At 32.5% G+C, this 19552-nt stretch overlaps 2 protein-coding genes across 2 annotated transcripts in view; one reads left to right on the top strand and one right to left on the bottom strand.

Annotated features, from left to right (window-relative positions):
- LOC113397815 (cationic amino acid transporter 3) overlaps positions 1 to 4758 on the bottom strand; it is a 43385-nt gene extending 38627 nt beyond the window's left edge. Inside the window, exon 1 of the mRNA XM_026636331.2 lies at positions 4633 to 4758. The gene's annotated coding sequence lies outside the window, so the exon portion shown is untranslated. The remainder of the gene's footprint in view (positions 1 to 4632) is intronic.
- Positions 4759 to 11486: 6728 nt separating this feature from the next.
- LOC113397838 (uncharacterized) overlaps positions 11487 to 19552 on the top strand; it is a 614853-nt gene continuing 606787 nt past the window's right edge. Inside the window, exon 1 of the mRNA XM_064216784.1 lies at positions 11487 to 11676. The gene's annotated coding sequence lies outside the window, so the exon portion shown is untranslated. The remainder of the gene's footprint in view (positions 11677 to 19552) is intronic.

The raw sequence follows: 19552 nt of genomic DNA, 5'->3' as shown, positions 1-19552 counted from the left end.
AAGCACTTTCGCTTTCAATATGCAAGTCAACGTAACCGTTTTTATATTTAATCTTTATTTAATAACTTTTTTATACGTCATGAACTCCTATCGAAATGAAATGTACCTAATTTTAAGACACGCAGATGGGCTAATGGGCCACCTGATTGGGAGTGGACACCACCGCCCATAGATATAGACACTGTAAGAAATATTGACCATTCCTTACATCACCAATGCGCCAACAATTTTGGGAACTAAAATGTTGTCCCTTGTGTCGGTAATTGCAATGACTTACCCTTCAAACCGGAACACAACAATAGTAAGTATTACTACTGATTGTCGAATATGGTGAGTTGATGGTACTTATCCAGACGAGTCAAAGTCCTACCACCAAGTAAATAAGTTTTCGAAAACGATGATTGATACGATGAATGATTTTGACTTTTATTACTCAACTGTACGCACCGGATATATAACAGATTACTAAATATAAAAGATCTGCTTATCCTTCAAAGATTTTTTTCCAGCATACCAGGTAAGAAAAGAATTCAAGGTAAATAAGATACGCCAAACATATAGAATAATTATTTACATCGTAATTTAGCTAATAACATTGAAAATCAAATAAAACATTTATAATAATCTAAAAGTTTACAGTTATATAAAATCTAAATTACTATATAGAGTGAAAACCACATCATTAATTTATAATTCGCATAAATTTCCATAAATATTCTCGATACACACAAATCAACATAGGAAAATAATTGATTTCCGCGTTTTAACATCCGAAACCGATTGGTACATCTTAATAGTTTTATTATTTTCATTAAATTTAATACCCCGTATATATTTACAAGTTATACATTTTCCACATGAGTTGAATCTACAAATCTATCCATTATGGATTCGTGAAAAAATGGCGTTTTGAGTGTCTATGAAATGGTCATCGTGCCATTGGAAGTAACATCAAGTGAAAAATAAGATGTATTAATAAAGAATTGTTTGTATTGTGTGCTTGATTGGTTTCGTGCGAATTTTGTTAAACCAACCACTCATCGTAAATTCTACCTCCAAACATCAATGTTTATTATTGTTGTGTTCCAGTTTGAAAGATGAGTGAGCCAGTGCAATTACAGGCACAAGGGACAACATCTTGGTCTTAGTACTAATCACCAGGTAGCTTATTTTTTTATAATATAGGAAGGCTATAAAAAAAAGAAACGCTGTTAGCAAATTCCAAGGAATATTTAAATCAAAGGTTTGTTTATCTTTACACGTTTCGCTATTGGAATAGACGTTATTACATTCAGTAAATTAGTTTAATTAATCGGTCTAAGACATAAATTAAATTCATTCAAGGGTGTCGCAACCATAAAAGTGGCGATAACTAAAAATAAATACAGATATATTCTTAAAAATCATTCGAGACCGCAACAAACAGTCGCATAAACAATGTTAAGATTGTTTGACCTTCATAACAGACGATACAAATCATAACGTCACGATTTCATGCCTTTATAAGAATGCCCAGGAGATCGAACGTGAGACTCTACTATGTCAATTGTATTAGAATAATAACCTACTGGGAGACAATTCTATTAATTTATACGTACGCTATAATATTCCTTACGAAAATATACCTCAGGTAAATAAAAGCTAGGAAAAATTGTACTAATTTACAATGGTTACGACGCGATCCCGATTTTATTCCGTTCCAGTTTCGACTAAACGATAACGACTATATTTAGGTTCAATTACGATTTAATAAGAATCTTTTAGTAGAAGTGCTAAATTAATCGTGTGTATAGGAATTATACTTGTGCTCGGCGGTTAAGGAAGACGTCGTAAGAAGCCCAAATATTTCTGATGACATTCTGCCGCATGTATTTCCTCCAACTCGCTTTGTAACAGGGCCATGGAATACTCTCTAACTGTTCAAATGAACCGTAAATCATATTTTAGGGCGGGCCTCATACACAATACTTTGTATTGCTGTTCGTACCAGAGATAGATGGATAAGGGGACCAGTGCGGCGGTGCTAAGGTCAGGCCTCAGCCATCACATTAAATGTGGGTAAACTTATATCATTCAGCCTTTTAACTGATAGGTACGAATGCTATTAGAAGGTAATGAAAGCAAGTTAAGCAAAAGAAAATAACCATAAATAAGGCACTGCAGGCCTCCTTAGCTTTGGGGACCTTTTAATGGAAGAATGGGTCCGTGTAGTCATATGTCCAACATCGTGATCCAATTTATATTAGTTGATTGCCTGCGACTATGGGTTGTTGACCACTTCCTATTAGGTCGCCCATTAAAAGACCGAGGGCCAATACTGACCTTGCGACTTTCACATCGCTAAGCGGTTCGTAGACCTTCGAGCTATCGATAAGCACACACACATTCATCACATATAATTAAAAAATGGCGTCAATGAATTTGCAGCTTTAATTTGCAATTTTACATGATGCAGGTAAACTAATTTTAACGACATTTTGACAAAGATACAATAGTAGTTTCCAACCATAATATCTAAGTTATGTGACTGATTGTAATTACATTATTGACTTATTAATTATTTATAGAAACGCGGCGGCAACATTGCACACGACAAACGTCAAACGACAAATCTAAAAGGAATCGTTGCAATAATATTGTTGAAAAAAAAAAAAACTAGATTATATAAAAGGCCTCTTGTTGCTTCCACAGGTGACGACAATGTTGATTATATTATTGGAATTGCGATTGAATGGAAAAAATATTGTCAGCATACTATACCGCCAAGTAAACTAGAGACGCCACCACCACCACAGAACTGTGTGCCTAATATTTAGTGTTGGTGAATTCTGGTTTGAAGAGTGAGTGAGCCAGTGTAACTGGAGGCACAATGGATAAAATATAGTTAGAAATAGGGTAATGGTGCATTGGCGATTTAATATATGGTTAATAATTATTGCGGTTTTTAAATTACCATGGTTATTTTTATTACTAAAAGTATTTGAAATGGGATATTTACCATGTTTTTTATTTTACATTATCTACGAAACTTCAGCCTCGTGAACAAGACATTCGTAGATAATAATGTCGAAATATCGAGCTCCCCCAAATAAAAATAAAAAAAACATGGTAAATATCCCGTTTCAAATACTTTTAGTAGTTATTGCAGTATCGATGTCTATGGGTGGAGGTCACCATATACCATTACGTAGCCTACCTAATTATTTGGAGAAAAAAAACCTCACGCGATCGAGATGGTTTTAGCTGCCATTATGTAATATGTTATTAGTGTTGTTCCGCCGAGATAAGCTCAGTAGTAGACCACTTCAGACAGCACGTTAAGCCGTTAGTCCATCACTTGATCTCTCCGGCCATGGACTACCGTCTCATGGGATTATGAGTGCGCCTGTATTGGCACAAACACATATGCGTTATAACATCGACGTAACTTCCGTTGTCGAAATCGATCATCAGGATATCTATTATTTTACGTTTCACATTTACTTATATACGTAATATTATATAATAGTTTATATAAGATTTCATAATTCTTAGTAGACACTTATTTAATTATAAAATATTTAAGTAAAAGCAACACAATCGTTGATATTTAAGTGTTATATACAGAATTCCGTTATAAATAAATTAAAGAACCAAAACCTGATGCGAAAAATTAGTCTAAAGTTATATATATTCGAAATTTAAATGTTATACTCCATTCAAGATGTTCGTTATGTTAACTTTACGACATAAATTAAATTTATGATGACCGACTATATTTAACAACGGTAATTTAAAGTCGCACAAAAAAACATTGGTTGCTCTTTACCACCACATAATTCGATACAATATATTATTATTATATCCTTCATAAAAATCAAAGATTACTAACTCCACTTTTATTTATTCAGTCAAAGTTAAAAATCTTTATTGAATATAGGAGCGTTGCACTTGCTTATTGAATATCAAAAATCTTCGGAAATAAACACCTAGGACCTGAGAAGAATCGGCGAAAGAAACTAATCGGGATTTTTTTTTAATGTCAAATTATTCTATAATACTTTTTATACAATAATAAAATAATATTATTGGAAATAGCCAGGCGACTATATAATCTTGTATTGACCAGGTATTATTTATTTATGTATTTTGACCATGAGATTTAAATTGAATTACAGTCACTAAGCAATAATGAATGCTTGATATTCCAATTTATAAATCAAGAACATGAATTTACTCTTGTCCCGTGTAGTCTAAAGTGAAACTGCAAAACGCAACTACTTATATAATAATATTCTATACTAAAACCTTCTTCGAAAAACGCTGTATTTTCTGGTTTACAGCAGGCATTATAAAAAGGTCTACTCAGAAAGAAGGTCTAATATTAAATTTAAGGGTTTTAAATTGTTTATATTGAGCATAAGTCTATCGAGATTAAAAAATAATAATAAATATTTATGTAATAAATTAATTCGTTATTATGAATACAAGTATTTATATAACAAAATGTTATTAACTTATAATAACAGTTGATTTTTCCAAAAAAAAATTATATAGAAATTCATGACTATGAACTAAAAATATTACAAAATTGCTAGTAAAGTACAATAGACATATAAACACACACAGACACACGCACACATAGAACCTTACCTTTTTATCGGAACACTAAAAATGGAAACAGTAGTATATTTTGAAAACTGAAATTGTGTACAAATGTCGTCACGCGCGATTATCCACCATATTTATTAAACCGCGACCAGCGCACGCGCATTCAATCCACTGACTGAACGTTACTCGCGGTCGTTTTGCAGGTGAGAGTTGTGTATATTTTGTTTGTAATATTTTTAAACCTGCATTGTTAGGATAATTTTCCGGTGTGATAATTGACAATTTCAATTGCACTAAAAAGTAACACTTGAAGAATTACTTTGTTGACATTTTAATGTTATTACAGAAACTGGTGGCAACAACACGTGCTGACACTAAAATTGGCACTGTTTTTTTCCAGACGATGTTTTACTACTGAATATTCTTTGACCCTTTACTTTGAGCAGGGGACTAACCACTGGTTAATAAGTGGTATCTTCTCCTTTACAGTGGAATCCTATGACATCGCTTAACAATAACATTCAATTCCATTCGCTTTCAACTTTAAGAACCTCGTATAATTACGCCACTCCTCATATATTTTATTCCTCTGCAAAACCCCCACCCATCGTTACTCGAAACAACTGAGTACGTGCGCCTAGAGAGCCTGGATTCACAAATCCTTGAAGAACACCATATAGTCGGCCCCCACATATTCACCGACGGCAGCAAGATAGAAGGGAAAGTCGGTGCTGCCCTAACCCGATGGTGGAAGGATATTGGAAGTGGAGTCCAAACGCGAAGACGACTAGTACAGTCAACTAGAATGAACTGCACCAGTCAGCCCGCAAGATAGAAAAAATATAATATAAGATAGAAGGTTATAAGAAGGAACACGTGTGCTGGTAAAGAGTTCCATTTTTTCGCGGTGCGACAAAGAAAAGTGTCGCCAAATCACTTTATGCGCGATGGAACCGATGCCACAGTTAGGCGGTGACATCGCGAGCCAGCACGCATAGATCTGTGAAGGAAAGGGGAAGCAGGAATTAGAGAGAATAATTCCTTAGAGCACTCGCCGTGATACAGTCGATAGAAAACGCGCATGTTGATGATGATGTTGCGCATACAATCTCAGGTTGAGGTTTGCCATCCCGTTTGCCTGTGCGTCCTGGAGACCTAGAATGAACCTGTGCTTACACACCCAATATGCATTGTGGTGTCTCTCGTGCATTTAGATATTCCTTTAAATTGGAACGCAAGGTCAATTCGTCTATATTTTGCACGTTCGCTCGTAGTATTGATCTGTTTAATATTTTTTTTTTTATATCATATAAATAAAAATATTCTTATTCTAACAATAAGGATATGAATAACATTAACACATTAACACATTTTTTAACGGAATCCATATCAACACTTTATGTACACAGTCAAAATAATATAATATTAAGTATATTCCATAGCTGATAGTTTCTACTATTTTCTGAGGAAATATTTCTTTTTTTTTTGTAAAGTTTTACGAAATCTCATGACAAATATTATTGTCTATATTAATATTATAAATGCGAAAGAATCTCCGTCTGTCTGTCTCTCTGCTCTTTCATGACCACTGAACCAAATTTGATAAAATTTATTACGAAGCAAGCTTGAATCCAGAGAAAGGACATATGTCGCTTTTTACACCTGACGATCAATCACTTAATGACGAGCGAAGCCGCAGCGTCAACTAGTTTTATACATACGAGTTGATTCTGGTGAAAAATTTAGAAAATAAATAGACGAGTTATCCTGAATAAAACTACACTAACAAAATGTGCAAACTGTAAATTATTTATTAACATGTGTTCATTACTTATTTGTTTGTATTTCACCTCAAAAATATAGTCATAAGCCGCTAGAACGCTAATCAGACGGAACTAGAAAGAGATCAGGCGCAGGTTCAATGCCTTAATGAGTTCTCCGAGGCTTGAGCCACTGTATAATATTCCAAACCTTTGGTAACTTTGACGATTTAAAAGAAAGAATTAAATTTAAAAATATTTTGATTTGATAATAAAACATATGTGCAGGGTATACGTTACTTCGAAGTATAATAATGTATACCTTAAACTTAAAAAATAAATGTACCTTAAGGGCCATGTTTAACTTTTCGATATGATATAGGACCTTAACATTAGTAATGTCAATATTAAAATGTATATATCGCCTGATAATATTTTATAGCTATATGTAAATCTATTATATTGCTCCTGTTATTTGTAAGGCGATAAGGTTACTTTAAAATAAGTTATTAGTAAAAGATCTAGAGAACAAATTCTACATGTTGGTTCAGTTCCATATACACTTTAATAGCAAGCCTGGTCTTATTTTGTATATATATATAAGCTTTAACGTTTAGGGCGTCGTCGGCATAGTACAGGTGGTCAGCAGAGTCATGTTTCGCGACCACAACCATTCTAATTAATCAGTCGTCAGAAATTCCAAATATTTTGATAACGATAACGTTTACATTCTGTAAATGAGAAAAGATAAGATACTTTCTACTCGAAAAAGTAACATTCTGTACATCCGTTCTAACGCGCGCTCTGGATTTGGCAGTATTCGCTTCGTAAAAAAAATATTTTGATGGGTTATCTTTTAAATACCCTTATTTAATACTTCCTGCTACCGGCCCGCTTCCTTGGACATTAAATAAAAATGGAATAAAAAAAAAACAATTATCATTACATAGTATAAAACAAAGTCACTTACCGCTTTCTGTCCCTGTGAATGCTTAGATCTTTAAAATTATAGAACGGATTTTGATGCAGTTTTTTTTAATAGATAGATTGATTCAAGGATTGAAGATGAGGAAGGTTATGGTATAATACATGCACAATATTGCAGAGAGACACTGATAATTTTAGAGGTTTCTAAAGTGATGACGTAAAACTCTACGACTTAGATCAAAATAATGTGTCTATCTCTTAGGGATAGCCTACAACAACCAATTTTATTCTTTACTTCTTACGAGAAACAATGGTTTATTTTCGAAGCGATTTTAAGCAATACAGTATTAATCCTTATCCAATTAAGTACATTAAATATAATATTACAGCATATAATTTAAATGAATATTTTCGAAGGTATTACAGATTTAAAACGCAGGGACATAGCGGTTTGTATTGTCTAATGTCTGAAAAATTGTGAACGTTGTAAGACATTCTGTAGTATATTTAGTATCAGCATTGCACCCGGGCGAAGCCGGGGCGGGTCGCTAGTAATTTATAAATGCGAAAGTGACTGTCATTTATCTCTTCACACTGAAACCACTGAACCGATTTAGATGAAATTTGGTATGGAGATAATTTGAGTCCCGGGGAAGAACATCGGCTCCTTTTTTAATTCACCCCTCGTATGTATATATGCTATGTTGAAGCGTCAATAGCACAATGGTTTACGGGCCGCCTCGCTATGTGAAAAGTGAAGGATCGATCCTGACCCCTTGGTCTATTGTCGTCCCCACTCCTAACACAAGTAATAAGTTTAAAAGGAGGGGTAAATAGGAATGTTAGTAATTCCTTAATTAATTCGGGGCATTGCTTGTATCCTTTTTTTTTTTTAAAAAAACATCTGAGGTGAATTATATTTGGCGCGGGTAACGGCGATTCAGCTAGTTAGTCCATAACCATCTACAGACGATTCCGTATCGATCGGTCATAGTCGCATTATCGTTATGACGTTCCGTAGTTTTCACTTGATTCACGCACAAAGCAAAAACCAAAAATAATTATTTAAATATAGAATAATATTAAAAATGTCATTCTGATATTTCTTCGTTTCTTTAGCTTTACAGAAAATGAATATTATTTCATCAGAAAAAAAAACTTTGTATTGTATATAGGTAAATAAATTTAATTAGCAGCTAGGAATCTTACCGCGCGGAATGCCTGAATGCTACCAGTATGTCCACGTTGATCGTAATACTTTGGGCAAAAAATGAAGCTCCTCCTGGCTAAGTTAATAGTCCTATTATTTGAATTAGATTTTTGTTTTGTAGACGCAAAGTCAATAAATCCTTCTTAGGGAAATATTCCGTTTCTATAATAAAATTTAGGAGTTAAACTGTTTTGTTAAGTTTAACTTTGCGGATTCATAAATACAAATTACTTGTACGAAATATATTAATAAAAAAACATATTCAACACGGATTTTTTTACATAGATAATAAAATAAGCGTGGAGCTAATACTTGTTGACTTCCAGGCAAGATATATAATATCCATATTATTATTATTTAACTAACATAACTATATTTTAAGTGATGGAAAAGAGTAACTACCTAGTTTCTTGCCAGTTCTTCTCGGTGGAATCTACATTCAGAACCGGTGGTAGCTTAGCTTAATATAGCATTGTAAAATTACATTTCAAAAGTGCAAGCTACATTGTGAAAGCCTACTCGAATAAAGTATATTTTGATTTTGTTGGAAGGGATTGTTATTCTTGTGGGTGTCTGCGTCTCCCAGTGGAATTAAATCCCAATAAATAGAGGGCCTCTAGGGCTTCTTTTAAAATTGTCTGCGTGGTTTTTCTGTTAAGGATAAGATAAGGCTAATTGTCTATTCAATTTGTTGATCTGCATTATACGTATTATTATTACTTAATAATAAACTCAATTGCGTATCGATTTATGAAGTTACTCTTTATACAATATATTTGTAATATTATCCGGCACCCAGTCGATTTTTTCAAAGCAGGGGAGAGCAGACGGGGTGAGTTGTGACGCGGACTATCCTAATCGAATCCAGCAGCGTTTTCACATCTAGGTCGTGAAGAACCAACCACGGAAAATTGCCAAATGGAGGCTGACTGGAACTATATCAATAGCCATATCTGTGGACACCATATAACACATGGCGAGAACCTCATGACAGACAGATTTTTTAGTATTTATAATATAGTTTATAGATATAATATTATTACTGTTTTGTTTTGATAAAGTTAATATGTCATTTGTACACAAATTAAATAGTTAAGTAATTTTAAGAAAATAAATAAAATCATGTGAATTGATTCAGGATATAAACTGTCGCTATGCCGATAGAAAACAGACAGATATTTCTAAAGCATGTTGATAAGACTGTTAATAGCGGCTATTGTATTGATTAGGTACTTCAAGATCCAGGGGCTTAGCGTATAGAAAATTAGGGTCTTAATCAGGATCGCTAATTGAATTCTGAGCAAGTATTGCTCTTATCTATTAATTAGAGTTTTCCGTACTTTTTTAATTAGTGTTTAAGAGTATTTCTTTGCAGTGAAGTTCTTCGCGTAGAACATAATAAAAATATTGGACATTGGAAAGTTTGAAAAAAATAAAAATTAAGCATATAGAGTTACTTAGTGGACTCATGCAAATGTATTGCTAGTAACTATAAAAATAAATTATTTTCTTTCAACGTTTGTATTTTTATTTGTAAAAGACAGATCTCAACATTTCAAAATTTTACAATACAAATACTCTTTACTGTACACTGCACTAAAAAACAGTTATGCTATAAGTAAATAAAGGAAGATGTACAAATGCGGTCTTATCGTTTAAAGCGATCTCTTCCAGACACACTTTGAGCATAAGACTCGACAAAGCAACAGCGGTTTTGCAAGTGCATACTTATATAATATATTTGAATATATACCAATCAGATAAAAGTACATATACTTAAAGAAAAATATACGATCTCTACTATATACATAATATATGTAATATACATAATAATAATCACGATAAATAAATAAATTGTTTTGAGACGAGTTTCATAACGATTTTATTAGTTTTTAAAGCATATTTATGGACAAAGTCAAAGTCAAAAATCTTTATTCAATATAGAAGTGTTTACACTTGCTTATTGATAGTCAAAAATCTACCACCGGTTCGGAATTTAACACCTCGGACCTGAGAAGAACCGGCGAAAGAAACTCAGCGGGATACCTTTTTTTTTTCATTTTCATGTACAATAATAATTATATTTTAGCTATTTGAAACAGCCTGGAGGCGAACATTTCATTCCCAAGGTGTGAAGTCAACTAAAAAGTAATTAGTGTTGTGATATCCTTTAGCACACAAACGTTCTTTAACGATTCTTTTGAATTTTATAATTGAATAATTTTGAACGTTTTCTGAGATCCTGTTGTAAAAACGTATACTTAAAACGTAAACGTATTCTTAAAAGAGTCACTAACCCTGTGTAATCGGGTACTTGAAGTAACAAGTTTATTTTTGTTTCTAGTATTAATAGAATGTACGTCACAATTTCTGGGAAAATCATTTATGTTTTATGACAAAAAATAATTGAAATAATATCGTTTTCCGTCTCGCATTTTTAAATTTGGACCGATAAAATTATTGTTTTAATATTGATTAATAACAAGTGTTTAATCGTTTTTATAAATCAGAACAAAAAAATAGATTTTAATTGGTACTTTTTTTTAAATGAAATTTTTGAAGTTGCATTTTTCACTTAATTTGAAAAAATCTAAAAAACGTGGTAACTCAAAAAACAAATGGGTGTTAAAATTATCGCAAATAGTCACCCCTATCATCTCCTAACGGGAATAGGTCGAATTACCTAAATGTGCCAAATAAATACTTATGGCTTATTTAGCGACAAAGGGTGTTTTTTTAGATGCTATTTACAACATGAGTGTTATGAGAAAGTCTTAAATAAAGAAAAGGATTTTGAGTAGAAGGCAGAATTATTGACGGTAGTATTAAAAGTGAGATTTTATTGGATTCATAAATAAATGACAAAACAAAGGTTTTTTATTATTAAGCATTAGGAACATTCTAATGAACTAATTACGCTCTGCCGCAGTATCGGTGACAAACGCAGAGATACAGACCGTTGATAATGAGCAAAGAGGTGCTAATCGGATATCTTTCCTATCTGATAAGACATTCCGTCAACAGGACTTGCCGCGTCGAGACAATCTTGACTTGTTTTCAAATTAAACCAATTCTAGAAGGGAATGAGTCAAAATCTGAATACATTTTTGTTATAATTTATATGAATGTGATTGTGCGGGCGTGACAGTTTCGAGAGCAAATGTTTCGAATCCAGGCGAATGAGTTTGGGTAATGTTTTATTGACTTTATTATTTTTTTATATATTTGTTATACAGTGATTGCTTTGGATTATTTAAAATATATATTTTGAATGATGAATTTTGTTAACAATATCATAATATCTATAGCTTTTGTGTTACTAAAAACATACTGACAATTTATGTACCTATCTATTTAGATAGTAAAACGAAAATGATACATTGAGGCTATGTATGTCTAAATAGTTACTTATGGGATGTTTATGTAGCCTCCGGTGAGTTACTCGCAAAGTAGAATGGATCTCTATACTAATCTGTGGGTGTCTTGGAACTGATTTAGGTTAGGAAATGTATACTAAACACAACAGTCAAGCACGTAGCCACCAATGTTGTGAAACCACTTGAAAAAGCATTCTCAAAGGGATTTTGTTTTCAGATAGATTTTATTCAAACAGCTTACAGACTACTTTCTTAAATGATTTGAAGAAATCAAATGAATGATTAATTCGTAATACTAAAATGTAATCGATTTATGCGTAATTGTAATGAGACTGGCTGTATAGTTGTATACTATACGTAATGTAAGCCAGCTTTGCCATAATTTGGCTGTAGATCCACAGAATTTAGTTCGAATTCGAGACCAAGATAATCTTCCTGTTATTATGTTGCTCCTGCTATCATAACATAATAGATTTACATTTAATTCAACACTGTATTGTAACATTTACCGAATAAAGAATATTTTGATTTTGTAACTTTTCGCAGCTGCCTGTAATTTGGATTTTAGCAGCGTTATAATCCTGACTAATAAAAGTTCCTCGAATAACATGAAAAAATGAATATAGCCTTTGTTTACGAACAATATATATATATATATATATATATATATATATATATATATAATTACGTCGAATACCGTTGAGGGAAATATTTATGCTGTCTCCGCCAACGGCTAGGTTTAACGTTTCCAATAGGTTTAAAGTTATAGAATTTGATGTGATTCCGCGGCATCCAGTGGCGACTTGTAACAATTATTTTAGTGTTTTCACAAAAATTCTACTATAAATACTTATAGCGATAACATTCACGGTAATCGGTCAATCGGTGTCAATGTCTATTAATCTCAAATAGATACACTGACATTTTTAGAAACAAGATATGAACCGTTTGTTCATCTCGCGGAAAGTTCTGAATATAATTTAATAATTCGACAATATATATAATTAGAAAAGCTATGTTACAATAAATATACACTAGTGGGACTCCCGCGACACTTGGCGTTTATTCAAAAGATCTTTAACCTCTTTCCGCTCTCTAAAATTTATTCTTTATTAAATCGTAACAATTTAGTAAATTCAATCAAGAATCCTCTTTACACGTATATTTTCTACACATCTAAGGCTGGAGCTCTTCAAAATTAGACCGCAACCGATGTTCTATGTGCAGCTATCGTTCCATAATAACTGAGACAAAAATCGACTTACGCTATTAATATATAACATCTTAGTTCCCGAGGTTGGTGGCGCCTTGGTGATGTAAGGAATGATTAATATTTGTTACAGCGCCATTGTCTATGGGCAGTGGTGAAAAAAAAATACTTTTAATTCAATAAATAATCTCTACATTGTTTTTTGTATTAATACGGCGATATTTCCTTTTGTAGGTTGAGTGATCAAATATAACTAAATAAAAAAGAAAAAAAAACAGACAATGTGATGTTTGGTAAATAAGAATAATTTTAAACTGCCACACCGAAACGAGACTAAAAAATGAAAAAGGCACGGGCAAAGTGAGCGCGTGGATATTGCTTAATTTAAAAAAAAACGTATAACTACAAACACAAGGGACATATTAACAGATTAGTATGCTAGTTGATTTTGAAGTAATTGTAATGAATCTATGACAAATAAAGATTTAAATTTAAATTACAATGTTTCCTTGCCAGATAATTAATTTAAACATCATGTTAAATTACATTAAAATGTGACGTGTTACTTGATAAAATACTGTAAGATTACGATATATAACCTGTTGATTTTTTCGTAGGGTAAAATTGTAATGATTTAAGTGTTTTTTAATTACATTATTGTGATTAATTAGTGTTTATAATTCATCTCGTGGTCGGCGGTGAAGGATAACATTGTGAGGAAACTTGCATACGTCTAATTACAATAATATTCTAGCACAACTGTATCCGCCAACCCGCATTAGAGCAGCATTGTGGAATTAGCACTAAACCTTCTCCTCAAAGGAGGTTTTAGCTCAGCAGTGGGACATTTACAGACTGTCGCTGCAGCACTGGGACATTACAATTGCCGTTGCCTGCCAGCTCTTCTTCATCTTGTTAAATGAAACATGTAAAAAAACAATCCAGAAGAACTTCTTCTCTGGGGCTTAATTTGCTATTGTGTGTATGAATTTGATACCATCAAATAAACGTCGTCCATGATAAATATACGTCAACATATATTCCATATTAATATATAAAGAGATATTATTTTTGTAACGTATACGAATTAAATAAACCTATAGATATAAACCTTATACCAGAAGGTGCAGCGTATTTCGGAGAATGTTTTATTATTTTTTATGTTTTCCTGAAAGGCCGGCAACGCACCTGCAAACCCCCCGGTGTTGCAGATGTGCATGGGCGGTGGTAGTCACTTTCCATCAGGTGAGCCTCCTGCTCGTTTGCCACCTCTAACATAAAAAATATATATATATATAATATTATTATACATATAATTTGAGAAACGATATTGTGTCTTACAGTGCCAATAGTGAGACTGAATTGTAAGTTATTTTTTGCGTAAATTACAACTGTGTTATCAACATTACAAAATAAGATAAATGTACCCATTGCTTGGATCTTGATTTAACGCAGTACTCGTGAGCGCAGTTTTTATCTCATCATAACTGTTATTTCAAACTACATATTCAGTAATATATTTTCACTTAAACGTTTCAAGGAGATATTGTAACTGTGTAAGCAATCTCGCCGTTTCGTATTATCTTATGGGAGTTACTTTTCGGATCGCTTATCACGAAGATATAAATTATTTACTTAGAAGATATCGCCGTATTAATACAAAAAACAATGTAGAGATTATTTATTGAATTAAAAGTTTTTTTTTCACCACACGCCCATAGACAATGGCGCTGTAACAAATATTAACCATTCCTTACATCACCAAGGCGCCACCAACCTCGGGAACTAAGATGTTACGTCCCTTGTGCCTGTGGTTACACTGTACTAACCCTCCAAACCGGAACCCAACAATGCTGAGTACTGTTGTTTGGCAGTAGACTATCTAATGAGTGGGTGGTACCAACTAATAAGTTAAATTTTATAATAAAATAGTTTTATGTCTGTTGTGCTGACACGAGATTCTTATCCCAGGATTGCAGGTTCATTTTGTACTATAACGTACATCGTGTTTAAATGTTGTATTGATATCTTGTGTCCACCTGTGAAGCCGCCAACCTTCAATGGATTAGCATGATGGAGTAAGCTATGAAACACATCTTAGTGGGGAAAGATGCCATAGACCGTATAAGAGATACAAATATAGCTTTTTAAAATGAAAATATACTAAAACTAAAATCTAATATTTTTTCAGTAACACTAAAGATCATATTGTTAATTAATGTGACTCAACATTCATAATGGAGAGCCGCTACATGTTTGTCATACTTATAAAGCATTTCATACTGCAGCTTCTATGACATCACTAACTAGATTTGTTCTTTATAAGACTATTTTATTTAATAGTACGTGGGTCAAACGTATTTTTAACCAATAGTGACCGTTACGAGTCGTCCGGCGGATGATCACCATCGAATCTTATGGTTATTGAAATTATTTATAATCGACTAAAACCAATAGCTAAATTATTATAATAATACTTTCTTGTTGACACGGGTACAGTGAGGGTCTATAACTTTGAGATTAAAGGAAAAACAGAAAAGTCAAAACTGTTGCTATTTCCGGCTAGGAAAATTGAGTTTATTGGCTTTTCTCTGCTATACCTAAACCTTCCTCTTGAATCACTCAGTTTAAAGATGAAAATCGCATTAAAATCCATTGCGTTGGTTAAAAGATCTAAGCTTACAGATTAACAGCAACTTTTTTTTTATTATTGTATTAGCAGCCTGTAAATTTCCCACTGCTGGGCTAAGGCCTCCTCTCCCTTTGAGGAGAAGGTTTGGAGCATATTCCACCACGCTGCTCCAAGGCGACTTGGTGGAATACACATGTGGCGGAATTTCCTTGAAATTAGACACATGCAGGTTTCTTCACGATGTTTTCCTTCACTGCCGATTCTATTTAATTTATTACAGTTTTCATTAAAGTTATTTTCACGTAATATTACTCCATACCCTATCTAATGAGGCCAGTAACTGTCCCCCCCTCCTCTAAAATTTCTTCAAACTCAACTGGATGTTTTTCAAAGTCAAGTAAACAGTCGAATGAACAAAGTCTATTCTATGCCCTATGTGAAACATGTTTTTCTTCTTAGATATGTATTTGAAACTACTGCCCCAGGCACATACCCTTATGTGCCCCCTGCTAGATCCGGGGCAGTCATATTTCTGATTAAAACCGAAAATCTACAAGTAATAGAACGCAACATTATATAAACAGCTTCCAATGTCTCATGAAACAAGTGAAAAGATCTTCAGATTATTTTTATATCTTATCAACGCGGGCCGTTATCTCAGTTAGTTTTTCGTTAACAACCAACGTGTTATGTATTGAGTTCGTTGTTATAATTAAACGTAATGGCGAATACGGGCACAAGGTATGAACAATGACTTATCTATGAAATATTCGTTTTATAATATTATTTATTTGATTAACGTGATAAGGAAATGAAATTGATATTAGTATTATAAATGTGATTTGTATATTAACAGGTTATATAAATGTTTAATATCTTAAAATGTGTTTAGTAAATGGTTCATTTGTAATGCGTGGTTTGATGATTACAGTACAAAACTATGTGAGAATAATTTACCTCGTTTAACTAATGCGGGAGCGATCATTGGTGTTTCAATGTAATATTTCAATTTGGAGGTTATGTTTTTAAGTTTTAATTCTGGAATGTCGCTTTTTAATTTACGTTACATGCAAAATACAAGCGAACTGATTGAACTTATGTATATTATTATATACAAAGTTAAAATATTCTTTAAATGTAAATAAGTATTGCACTTATATGTTGATAGTTCATAAAATCAAGCATCGGTTTGAAAATAAAGGTTTCAAACTTGAGAAAAACAGGTGGAATGAACTGACTAGGTTTAATATAACATTTTTTTTTATTTGTAAGTACTCGACGATTGCTTCATTCCCAGAAGATCGTATATAGAAATATTCCTTTTCAATTGCTATTTGTAATTGTTACAATTGTTTTTTCTACTAACGAAGGTAACAAGTTCATACGTTTTCCTTTAACTAATATATATATAAAAAAAAAAAACATTTACTAATATTCTAAATTCAAATGAAATAACTCTAAATTAAATAAATATTCAAACCCTTGTAAAATTACTAATATTTGGAAACCGATTATCCTGTAAAAACACTTTTGTAAATAACTGATAACAGTTTTACTGTACGTATCGCACTGTCTTCTGGGATATTGTTTTCGATTCGCCATTATCTATTTGGTCACGTGACTAAACGCAGTAATTTCATCATAGATAGATAAATTGCACACAGAAAGGGTTAGATGATTAATAGAAGACGAAAACTGTATTAAATATGGATTGTAGTGTTACTTGGTATGGTATTGTGCAAGCTGGCTTGGGCAGTCACCAGCCACTGATATTTGACAAAGCAGCACACTAAGTATTGCTATTTGGTGTTGTGTTTCGGTTTGAAGGATAAATGAGTCAGTGTACGAGGCAAGAGGCATAACACAACGTCTTAGTCATTAGTGGTGCAATGGCATTGCCATTGAATGATTAAAATTTCTTCCGGCACCAATGTTACAATGGGCAGTGGTGATCCCCCATCAACTACCACTTGTTAGCCCGTAGATTTCAACGATAGTTCTTGATTCATGCGTGTACAGCTTCAACACTTTGTTTACTTCGTTTTTCTATAATATGTATTGCACGCGATAAGTTCTATTCAATTTAGTTTTATGAAATCAACAAGAATCTTGTGAATGGCGTAAAACTTAACAGGCTGATAAGATTTATCTGAGATTGGTATAATGTTAGGTTAACCGTTCACCGGATACCAAAATCATTCGCCTTTTATTTACTATGTAACATACAAGCTTTTACGGCGACTACAGAAGTGGTAATTAATTAAGTGATATTTTTTTCACTCCATTTCGGAAATTTATTTTAAATTCAAGTAAAGCCACAATAATGAGCAAAATTTTCATTTACTTTCATAATCCAATAGGGTGACATTTTATAATATTAATAGACATTTTTAACTTTGCCGTTTCATAAATTCAAATCATTTGTAAAAAATACATTTGTAAAGAAAGCATATTATTCGATACAAGAATATATAGATGATAAAAAAGCGTGGAATGCTTGTTGACTTCCAGGCAGGATATATTACATACATATATAATTGTATTTAACTAACATGACTATATTTTTATATGTTGAAAAAGAGTAACTACTGAGTTTCTTGCCGGTTCCTCTCGGTAGAATCTACATTCGTAACCGGTGATAGCTTCACTTAATATTGTTTGTTAAATGACGATTCAAAAGTGCTTATAATACCCTACTTGAATAAAGTATATTTTGATTTGATTTGATTTGCAACACCAATGTTTTAAGATATCAACTATCAGAGATGATTCCGGGCTTCAACTGAGAACCCTCTTCTCTGAGGTTTCTCTGAGGTTTCTCTGATCTTATAGTCAAGTATGCCTTGACTATAAGATCAGATCAGATCTCTGTTTGGTCTAATGGCTTATGAGACATTAAACCAAACAGATATTAACGGAAACGATGCAAATCACAGCCTTAAGTAAGAGTTCAATAACATAGAGTAGATTTTTGCTTGTTTTACTAGATAAACTCATAAAATAATATTGTATATGAAAACCTTTTCCGAAACTCGCTGAATCTTCTATAAATGTTATGTGAATGCTTATTGTTAAATATAAGGATTTGGTTATATTTTTATTACACTATAAAACTTATTATTTTTATAATCGAGCAATAACTTTTTAATCAATATATTTATCATATAAAAACAAATCATTGTATTGCATTTGAGTCTCGCTATGACCAATGGTCAAGCTTTACCGAGTTTGTAGAACTATTTGAATCAATCTAATCTAATCTATATAAAAAGTGTGAAAACATCAAAGCTATTTTCGTATTCGGCAGAAAATACGTCAATCCAAGTCGAGGGTTTTTTTGATGTTGTAAAAAAATATTAATTGATTTAAACAAAAACCTAACGTAATCTTTGTTGATCTAACCTGCCATTGCAATGATTTTATATATACATATATTTACATACATGTGCAGTTGTAGCATTTGCAAGCAGACGGGCTAATGATGGCTACCTGTTGGTCACCATTGTACGTAGAAATTATACAATTCCACATGCAAATCCAAACTACAATAAATATCTGTACCAAATTTTTTTCAAACATCTAGCTGTTATTGTATAACAAACATCCATCTATCCAAACTTTAGTATTAAAATCAGTAACATAGCAATTATTTTATGATCGTACTGAAGTAAAGTATTACAAAAACATCGTTAATTATTTTCCTAGTGCTAAATGTTAATAATCAAAATTGTCTTTGAAAATATTATGTATTTCATGATTTCATGAAGGAAAGTCTACAAAATATCTATTTGTGTATAGTTTATATTCTATTTAGAAAAGTATAATTCTTTTTATCATTGTCAATTT

This window comes from Vanessa tameamea, chromosome 13 (assembly GCF_037043105.1).
Source record: "Vanessa tameamea isolate UH-Manoa-2023 chromosome 13, ilVanTame1 primary haplotype, whole genome shotgun sequence".
Taxonomy (NCBI): domain Eukaryota; kingdom Metazoa; phylum Arthropoda; class Insecta; order Lepidoptera; family Nymphalidae; genus Vanessa; species Vanessa tameamea.
Note: the sequence above shows the minus strand (reverse complement) of the source record. Positions and strands in the feature narration are given on the sequence as shown.